This window comes from Heterodontus francisci, unplaced genomic scaffold (assembly GCF_036365525.1).
Source record: "Heterodontus francisci isolate sHetFra1 unplaced genomic scaffold, sHetFra1.hap1 HAP1_SCAFFOLD_58, whole genome shotgun sequence".
NCBI classification, from domain to species: Eukaryota; Metazoa; Chordata; class Chondrichthyes; order Heterodontiformes; family Heterodontidae; genus Heterodontus; species Heterodontus francisci.
This window is the reverse complement of record NW_027142006.1, coordinates 4762407-4773171: the sequence shown is the minus strand read 5'-3', so window position 1 is coordinate 4773171 and position 10765 is coordinate 4762407. Positions and strand designations below refer to the sequence as shown.

The following is a 10765-nucleotide window of genomic DNA, read 5'->3' as shown; positions in this document are numbered from 1 at the left end:
CAGCTGAACAGCTTCCACCTCCGCTGCCTCAGATGGATATTGGGCATCTCCTGGCAGGACAGAGAGCCGAATGCGGAAGTACACCAGCGTGCAGGGATCTGCAGCATGTTTGCCCTCTTGAGTCAGCGGTGACTCTGTTGACTGGGTCATGTGTGCTGAATGGATGACGGTCGCCTTTCCAAAGACACGCTCTTTGGTGAGCTTGCTATCAGCACGAGACCAACAGGTCACCCACGTCTGTGATACATGGACATCTGCAAGAGAGATCTCAAGCTGACTGGGATTGGAGTCGATGCATGGGAAGTCCTTCCTGCTGACTGGAATTCCTGGAGAAAGGCATTCAGGAAGACCATGGGAAAAGCAGAGGACAAAAGAAATGACCATTTGGAGGGAAAGAGAGCCCAGAGGAAGGACAAATTATCAGTCGACCTCAGGCCAATGATATTCATCTGTACCAGCTGCGGAAGGGATTGTCACACGCGAGTCGTCCTCCACAGCCACAACAAATGATGTTTAATACAGAAGTGACGTACACCCTGGGTGTAGCCCATCGCCTTCCGAGACGGACGGTTGCCTATTACAATTACAACTACAGCTACAACTACAAGAGCGGGCCAGAGGCTGGGAACTCTGCGGCAACTAACTCAACTCTTGACTCACCAAAGCCTGCCCACCATCTACAAGGCACAAGTCAGGAATTTGATGGAATACTCATGCCTGGATGAGTGCAGCTCCAACAACACTCAAGTGATTGACACCATCAGGTCAAAGCAGCCCACTTGATTGGCACCCCATCCACCACCTTAAACATTCATTCCCTCTAGCACCAGTGCAGAGTGGCAACAGTGTGTAACATTTACAATACGTACTGCAGCAACTTACCAAGCCTCCTTCAACAGCACCTTCCAACCCACAAACACTACCACCTAGAAGGATAAAGGCAGCAGACGCATGGGAACATCACCACCTTCAAGTTCCCCTCCAAGTCACACACCATCTTGACTTGGCACTGTACCGCCATTCCTTCACTGTTGCAGGGTCAAAAACCAGGAACACCCTCCCAACAAGCACTGTGGAGGTGCCAGGGGATTGAACAGTGGCAAATGTGACTTCCTATTTCAACAAAGGGTGTAAGGACAATCCAGGTAACTACAGGCCAGTTAGATTAACAGCAGTGGTGAGTCAGGTTTTAGGAACAATAATTAGGGAAAAAAAGCAACAGTCACTTGGAGAGATTTGACTTAATTGAGGAGAGTGAGCATGGATTAATAAATGGGAGTTCATGCTTGACTAACTGCATTTTTTGATGAACAAACAGGAGGATGATGGATTTTAAGACAGGATGGATGGATGGATTAAGAATGGATGAGAAGGTACCACATAAAAGGGCGGTGAACAAAATTGAGGTTCATGGAATAGGAGACTCCCTGTCCAATTGGATAGAAAATTGCCTTAAGGACAGAAAATAAAGAGTCGTAGTAAAAGGTTCTTTGTCAGACTGGAGGATAGTCGACAGTGGGTGTTCTCCAATGGTCACTGCGAGAACCACTGCTTTTCCTGCGATATGTAAATGATTAGGATCTTGGAATATGGAGTAGAATCTCAAAATATACCGAAATCACCAAACCTGGAAGAGTGGTAAACAGTGAGGATGAAATGACCTGCCTGCAACAGGACAGTGATAGGCAGAATGGGCAGACAGGTGGCAGATGGAATTTAATATGACTTGTGTGAGGTGATGCACTTGAGCAGAAGGAACAGGGAGAGGCAATATATCCTTAATGGCACAGTACTAAAGAGAGCTAAAAATGGTACTTTTTGCAAATGGCTTGTTGGTCTGGGGGTATGTTTTTCACTTTGGGTGTGTGATTGGATAGCATGTAAAAGGTCCTGTTTTCAAATCCTGCATGACCTCTACTTCATTTGTGTTTTTAGTTGAAGGTCATGTATTGGTTGCAGCCTTACAAAAAGCGGAGTTGACTTTCACACGGAGCCTATTTAGGACCAGAGAACTGGATTCAAAGAGCCTGTTGACAAAATTGAAATGAACTAAATGTACAGATTGCCAAGTGTGTGTATGAAGGTGAAGCAGTAACTGAGAGCTGGATCCAAAAACTACAGGACTGGGTTCTGGTATGGAATGGAATTCTTCTGTGTTTCTGTTGTTTGTCTTGGATTAACTCATCGATTTTTTGTTTTTCACTTTGCCGATGCGTTTGAATAATTGTGGATCCTTCTTCAGGGTATTTTCTTTCACCAGGTAGTTCTGACCTCTGATGATGTTGATCGTAATCAGCTTCAACTCGCTGATAGTTTTGGAAGTGAGCAGATTTCCTTTGCTTGAGTCTACAACATGTAACTCACTCTGACATGTGGATCCATGGCAGGATTTGAAAGCTGCCCCAGCATCGGAGCATACATTGCATCCAAACAATAAGAGACCGAGTAGAAGTGATAGTTCAGTCAGTCGAACATGAGACTTTTCATCTCAGGGTTGTGAGTTTGAGTGCCATTCTGGTTCTCCATTTTCTTAGGCTTCACTAGCAGAGAGTACAAGGAGTGTTTGCAATGAAATTCAACAACAGTATGAGAAAGTCTCACTTTGATTCGGGAATCTTATCTCTCTGCAGCATCTCACTGTGAAAGATTGAACTTTATCTCATTTCATTGTCAGCTCAGAGTCACTGCGGCTCAGTGGGACTTCTGGCTGACTCCCGCTTCACAATCCATCAGCACTGAGAAAGCAATGGGGAATATTACTCACATGTTGTGTTCTGTAACCTTTTGGAAAAAATTGAATTATGTATTTTCTTCCAAAACATTCATTCTCAGTTCTGGGAAAAATAGAGAATATGATTGACTGTATCAGTAAGTGGGAAAAGTTAAAATATTCTGTGACCAGTGGAGAAATGGGATGAGAATAAATAGTAGCAAAATACTGCGGATGCTGGAAATCTGAAATAAAAACAATAAATGCTGGAACCACTCAGCAGGTCTGGCAGCATCTGTGGAAAGAGAAGCAGAGTTAACGTTTCGGGTCAATGACCCTTCTTCGGAAGTTCCGAAGAAGGGTCACTGACCCAAAACGTTAACTCTGCTTCTCTTTCCACAGATGCTGCCAGACCTGCGAAGTGGTTCCAGCATTTGTTGTTTTTTTTTGAGAATAAATAGTGCCCTTCTCTGATTTCAACTGCACAAGCACTTTCAGTCTGGCTCTGTAGCTTAGTTGGTTACAGCACCTGTCTAGTAAACAGGAGATCCTGGGTTCAACTCCCAGCAGAGCCTTATTACAGTGTGCTTTAGAAGTTTCCTCATCAATAATTTTATCCATGTCTTGTGAACTTTGACTTCGAATTCAAATTACATAATGAATTTCAGTCACAGGAGAAAACAGCCATTGTGAAGGATCTGAGTTTGGAATGGCTGTTCCTCCTTGTACAGAAATTCAGTGCTGATATTTCAAAGGCAACTTCTTTCATAGAAGTTTGTTCACAGATGCATTCAACCTGGAAAAAAGCTCGACATTCATCTCACTGAAGGAAAGTGTGACCGTGTTGTCTGTTTCAGAGTGTTTCTGTCGTTATGTGTTGCTTTCAACCGTGACTGGGACATGACGCAAGCGAGAGGGTTGAGCCGAGGTTTGGAATATTTGTCAGTCAGGAACAAGAAAAATCAAAGGAAGCGAATAAGAAAACCTGTGTCTCATGTGGTTACCGAGAGACGGTGAGAAGATATTAAACTTTGTTCTATTCAATACAGCTGTGATTAACTTTGACGTTTTCTGCCTTTTGTAAACAGTATTTGAAGTGTCTCGGGAACAGTGTTCAGTGGGGTCTGGGTGAGCAGTTGCGGAGTGTAACAGGGTCAGGACTGGATGCAGGAAGTTCTCTGACAGTCTCTCTCTCTCTCTCTGATGGGTTTGAGTTGATTTTCAACTGGCAGCTGTTGGTGTTTCAATAAATGAAAGAAGTTCCCTCCACCCATTTTTTGGACAGACAGTGTATTACAAGGATGTAAAGGCTTAATGCTGAAAACAGTGGCTTCAACCCCTCCCACTGTCAGAGTGATGATGTAACAGTCACATGAGATGAGGTTTGGGAGGAGAGAGCAGCACCAAGGATGTCAGTATCGGAGGCTTGATGAGTGTGTATATAGTATTGAGTTAATTAGAAAAGAGTTCTTAGTTCTTTCAGCTGGAAATGTGTCCAGAAAATATCGAGAAATTCACAATTTTATTATTCAGGAGTCGAAACACAGATATTAATTCCAAGTGACAGTTCTGGGTTCATTTAACAAAAAAAAACGGTAGAGAATAATATCACTCACTGATTGAAATCCCCCAGTGAGGAGACAGTTAAACAGGTGATCTATTGGGGCATCCTTCGATCCAAGGTTTCGGCAGCATTTAATCTCTCTTTTTGGTGAAATTCTTTGTTATTTGCATCTTCTTTTTAATCCAGCTTTGATGGGTGGGTGAAAAAACTCAAAAAAACTGAACAGTTCCATCCTTTCTTTTCTTCCTTCTTCCCTTCTTTCCATCTGTTTCGTTTTTCTGTCCCAGATCAATATAATGATGAGAATCCCAATTTAAGCTGCTGTTTTATCCATTCCAATCAAAATTCAACATTCCAATCAAATCTATTTGTTATTCCACAGTCTTTTACTCTGTTGTATTCTCTCACAGTCTGTTTGATGATCAATGTTACATCTCACTCTGTTCTGGTGAAGATCAGAAGCAGTGATATCTGTTTACACCACCCGACAAGTCGGCCTGAAGCTGTGCCTCGCCGATCATGTGGAGTTAGGAACATCGGAACATAGGAGCAGGAGTCGGCCATTCAGCCCATCGAGCCTGCCCCACCATTCAATATGATCATGGTTGATCATCCACTTCAATGCCCTTTTCCCCACACTTTCCTCATATTCCCTTATATCATTTGTATTTAGAAATCTGTCAATCTCTGCTTTAAACATACTCAATGACTGAGCTTCCACAGCCCTCTGGGGTAAAGAATTCCAAAGATTCACAACCTTCTGAGTAACAACATTTCTCCTCATCTCTGTCCTATGTGTCCTTGGGGGTGCTTTTGCTAACGCTGTTGGGGAGGGTTTAAACTCATGTGGCAGGGGGATGGGAACCAAATGAGGAGGTCAGTGGACAGTAAGGAGGTAGCAACTAAAGCCTGTAAGGAACCAGATAATGAAGTCAGCGTGACTAAGGGGAAGAGTAGGCAGGGAGCAGATGATGAACGCAGAGGGACTGGTGGTCTGAGGTGCATTTGTTTTAATGCAAGAAGCGTAGTAGGTGAGGCAGATGAACTTAGGGCTTAGATTAGGACCTGGGAGTATGATGTTATTGCTATTACTGAGACTTGGTTGAGGGAAGGGCACGATTGGCAACTAAATATCCCAGGATATCGATGCTTCAGGCGGGATAGAGAGGGAGGTAAAAGGGGTGGAGGAGTTGCATTACTGGTCAAAGAGGATATCACAGCTGTGCTGAAGGAGGGCACTATGGAGGACTCGAGCAGTGAGGCAATATGGGCAGAACTCAGAAATAGGAAGGGTGCGGTAACAATGTTGGGGCTGTACTGCAGGCCTCCCAACAGCAAGCATGAGACAGAGGTACAAATATGTGAACAGATTATGGAAAAATGTAGGAGCAACAGGGTGGTGGTGATAGGAGATTTTAATTTTCCCAACATTGACTGGGATTCACTTAGTGTTAGAGGTCTAGATGGAGCAGAATTTGTAAGGAGCATCCAGGAAGGTTTTCCAGAGCAGTATGTAAATAGTCCAACTCGGGAAGGGGCCAGACTGGACCTGGTGTTGGGGAATGAGCCCGGCCAGGTGGTTGAAGTTTCAGTAGGGGACTACTTTGGGAATAGTGATCACAATTCCGTAAGTCTTAGAATACTCATGGACAAAGATGAGAGTGGTCCTAAAGGAAGAGTGCTAAATTGGGGGAAGGCCAACGATACCAACATTCGGCAGGAGCTGGGGAATGTAGATTGGGAGCAGCTGTTTGAAGATAAATCCACATTTGATATGTGGGAGGCTTTTAAAGAGAGGTTGATTTAGCGTGCAAGAGAGACATGTTCCTGTGAAAATGAGGGATAGAAATGGCAAGATATGGGAACCATGGATGACAGGTGAAATTGTGAAACTAGCTAAGAGGAAAAGGAAGCATAGATAAGGTCTAGGCAGCTGAAGAAAGACGAAGCTTTGGAAGAATATTGGGAATGTAGGACCAATCTGAAACGAGGAATTAAGAGGGCTAAAAGGGGTCATGAAATATCTTTAGCAAACAAGGTTAAGGAAAATCCCAAAGCCTTTTATTCATATATAAGGAGCAAGAGGGTAACTAGAGAAAGGATTGGCGCACTCAAGGACAAAGGAGAAAAATTATGCGTGGAGTCAGAGAAAATGGGTGAGATTCTAAATGAGTACTTTGCATCGGTATTCACCGAGGAGAGGGACATGACAGATGTTGAGGTTAGGGATAGATGTTTGATTACTTTACGTCAAGTCGGCATAAGGAGGGAGGAAGTGTTGGGTATTCCAAAAGGCATTAAGGTGGACAAGTCCCCAGGTCCGGATGGGATCTATCCCAGGTTACTGAGGGAAGCGAGAGAGGAAATAGCTGGGGCCTTAACAGATATCTTTGCAGCATCCTTAAACACGGGTGAGGTCCCGGAGGACTGGAGAATTGCTAATGTTGTTCCCTTGTTTAAGAAGGGTAGCAGGGATAATCCAGGTAATTATAGACCGGTGAGCCTGACGTCAGTGGTAGGGAAGCTGCTGGAGAAGATACTTAGGGATAGGATCTATTCCCATTTGGAAGAAAATGGGCTCATCAGTGATAGGCAACATGGTTTTGTGCAGGGAAGGTCATGTCTTACCAACTTAATAGAATTCTTTGAGGAAGTGACAAAATTGATTGATGAGGGAAGGGCTGTAGCTGTCATGTACATGGACTTCAGTAAGGCGTTTGATAAGGTTCCCCATGGTAGGTTGATGGAGAAATTGAAGTCGCATGGGGTCCAGTGTGTACTAGCTAGATGGATAAAGAACTGGCTGGGCAACAGGAGACAGAGAGTAGCAGTGGAAGGGAGTTTCTCAAAATGGAGACGTGTGACCAGTGGTGTTCCACAGGGACCCGTGCTGGGACCACTGTTGTTTGTGATATACATAAATGATTTGGAGGAAAGTATAGGTGGTCTGATTAGCAAGTTTGCAGACGACACTAAGATTGGTGGAGTAGCAGATAGTGAAGGGGACTGTCAGAGGATACAGCAGAATATGGATAGGTTGGAGAGTTGGGCAGAGAAATGGCAGATGGAGTTCAATCCGGGCAAATGCGAGGTGGTGCATTTTGGAGGATCCAATTCAAGAGTGAACTATACAATAAATGGAAAAGTCCTGGGGAAAATTGATGTACAGAGAGATTTGGGTGTTCAGGTCCATTGTTCCCTGAAGGTGGCAACGCAGGTCAATGGAGTGGTCAAGAAGGCATACGGCATGCTTTCCTTCATCGGACGGGGTATTGAGTACAAGAGTTGGCAGGTCATGTTACAGTTGTATAAGACTTTGGTTCGGCCACATTTGGAATACTGCGTGCAGTTCTGGTCGCCACATTACCAAAAGGATGTAGATGCTTTGGAGAGGGTGCAGAGGAGGTTCACCAGGATGTTGCCTGGTATGGAGGGCGCTAGCTATGAAGAGAGGTTGAGTAGATTAGGATTATTTTCATTAGAAAGGCGGAGGTTGAGGGGGGACCTGATTGAGGTGTACAAAATCATGAGAGGTATAGACAGGGTGGATAGCAAGAAGCTTTTTCCCAGAGTGGGGGATTCAATTACGAGGGGTCACGAGTTCAAAGTGAGAGGGCAAAAGTTTAGGGGGGATATGCGTGGAAAGTTCTTTACACAGAGGGTGGTGGGTGCCTGGAACACGTTGCCAGCGGAGGTGGTAGACGTGGACACGATCGCGTCTTTTAAGATGTATCTAGACAGATACATGAATGGGCAGGAAGCAAAGAGATACAGACCCTTAGCAAATAGGCGACAGGTTTAGATAGAGGATCTGGATAAGCGCAGGCTTGGAGGGCCGAAGGGCCTGTTCCTGTGCTGTCATTTTCTTTGTTCTTTGTTCTAAGTGGTTTCCCCATTATTTTGAAATTGCGTCCCCTGGTTCTCGACTCCCCAACCAGGAGAAACATCTCAGCTGCATCTACCCTGACTGTCCTTTAAGTATTTTGTGGGTTTCAATGGGATCACCTCTCATTCTTTGAAACTCTAGAGAATACAGCCCGTTTCCCCAATCTCTCTTCATAGGACAGTCCCACCATCCCAGGAACAAGTCTGATGAACCTTTGTTGCACTCCCTCTGTGGCAATAATATCATTCCTAAGGTCAGGGGACCAAAACTGCACACAGTACTCCAAGTGCGGTCTCACCAAGGTTCTTTACAATTGAAGCAAGAATTCACTATTCCTGTATTCAAATCCTCTTGCGATAAAGGCTAACATACTATTAGCCTTCTTAATTGCTTGCTGCACCTACATGTCAGCTTTCAGTGACTTATTGACATGGACACCCAGATCACCCTTCTATTCTGTACCTCAGCTAATAAAGGAAAGGATTCCATATACCTGCTGAACCACCTTATTGACCTGTCCTGCTACCTTCAGGGATCTGTGGACATTCACTCCAACGTCCCTCACTTCCTCTACACCATTCAGTGTTCTCCCATTAATTGTGTTTTCCTTTGCCTTTTTTTGCATCTGCTCTCGCTGTTCCCTGCTCTCTGAGTGAACTCTTGCTCCCTCTCCTGGGCTCTTTATGCTCCATTCTGCTCTCACTGTTTCCCGCTCTCTTGATGTTTCAATATTTGTTTGCCTTGTGTTTAATTTAAAATATGGATTAACTGTATTTTACAGTTGTAGGTTTTATTTGGTAGTCCTGTACAAGTTGTGGATTGTTATTTAATATTTAGCTCTGTGAAAACGATTGTGAATGAAAATATAACTTTCAATCTTATACATGGGCTGGTCTGCAAGCTCCAAGTCCTTCATTTTGTAGTAATGGAATTGATACTGTATCTTTCAGTCTTAATCTCTGTGGGATTTTTGAACTGGTATGTAATGCATGACTTGGTCTAACGTCTGATGTACATTATTGGGATTCATGGGATCATAGGAAATAGGGGCATTAGGCCATTCAGCCCATCGAGCCTGCTCCGCCATTCAAACAGATCGTGACTGATCATCTACCTCTACGCCATTTTTCCCTGCGATCTCCATATCCCTTGATCCCGTTGGTATTTAGAAATCTATCGATTTCTGTCTTGAATATGTTCAATGATTGAGGCTCCACAGCCCTCTGGGAGAAAGAATTCCACAGAGTTCCCACCCACTGAGTAAAGAAATTCCTGCTCATCTCAGTCTCAAATAGCCTATCCTTATTCTGAGACTGTGTCTCCTTGTTCTAGACTCACCAGACAAAGGAAACATCCTATCCATATCTACCCTGTCACACCCTGTAAGAATTTTGTCTGTTTCAATGAGATCACCTTTCATTCTTCGAAACTCCAGAGAATTTCGGCCCAGTTTCTGCAGTGTCTCATCATAAGACAATCCCACCATCCCAGGGGATTAGTCTGGTGAATCTCCGTTGCACTCTCTCCATGACACGTCTATCCTTCCTTAGATAAGGAAACCAAAATTGTACAGAATATTCCAGGTGCGGTCTCATCTAGACTTTATACAATTGAAGCAATACATGTTTAACCATGTACTCAAATCCCCTTTCAATGAAGACAACATACCATTTGCATTATTAATTGCTTTCTGCACCTGCACACTAGCTTTTAGTTTCTCATGAACAAGGACACCCAGGTCCCTTTGGACATCAACACTTTCCAACCTCTCACCATTTAAGAAATACTCTGTCTTTCTGTTTATTCTACCAAAGTGGAGAACTTCACACTTATTCACATTATATTCCGTCTGCCACGTTCTTGCCCATTCACTTACCCTGTCCAAATCCCCTTGAAGCCTCCTTGCATTCATTCTGTACCTTTCAATCAGGTAAATTTTGTCTGTTCAATTTCAAGTTTTATTTTTTAAATGTGGCCATGGTGACAGAGTTTATTTAGATCTGACAGTGAGTTTGTTTTTGGACTGCGATTGATGTATCAACCTATCAGCTGTACTGAATTGGAGTGAAATGGAAACAACTTCTGTCTCTCCTGCTGTTGTTTGACTGTTGGATTGAAAATGTGTCTCTTGACTTTGGGATCAGTGTCTGACTACTTCTTTTGTTTGTTCCAGTGGAACTGATGAGCTGGCAGTATCTCTGTGCTTTGGGAGTGATCCTGCACCGACTGTGTGTTGGCACGAAACAAAAACAAGAAATGCTGGAATCACTCAGCAGGTCTGGCAGCATCTGTGGAAAGAGAAGCAGAGTTAACGTTTCGGGTCAGTGACCCTTCTTCGGAATGTTGGAAACGTTAACTCTGCTTCTCTTTCCACAGATGCTGCCAGACCAGCTGAGTGATTCCAGCATTTCTTGTTTTTGTTTCAGATTTGCAGCATCCGCAGTATTTTGCTTTTATTTTAGTGTGTTGGAAAAAGCTCGCTGCACTTTTCTTTGTGTCCAAGAATAACCACATCCATTCAGGTTCCAAAGCAGTGGCTGCTGGAAGCAGATGCTGTTTGTTCCCTTCCCCAGGCCTGGGAAGTCTCCATTCGCAGCTGATTTAA

The 10765-nt window shown here is 43.9% G+C and overlaps 1 non-coding gene across 1 annotated transcript; it reads left to right on the top strand.

Moving 5' to 3' along the window:
- Positions 1–3211: 3211 nt before the first annotated feature.
- On the top strand, positions 3212–3285 carry trnat-agu (transfer RNA threonine (anticodon AGU)). Its single transcript has one exon. It is a non-coding gene; the product is annotated as a tRNA-Thr (tRNA).
- Positions 3286–10765: the final 7480 nt, after the last annotated feature.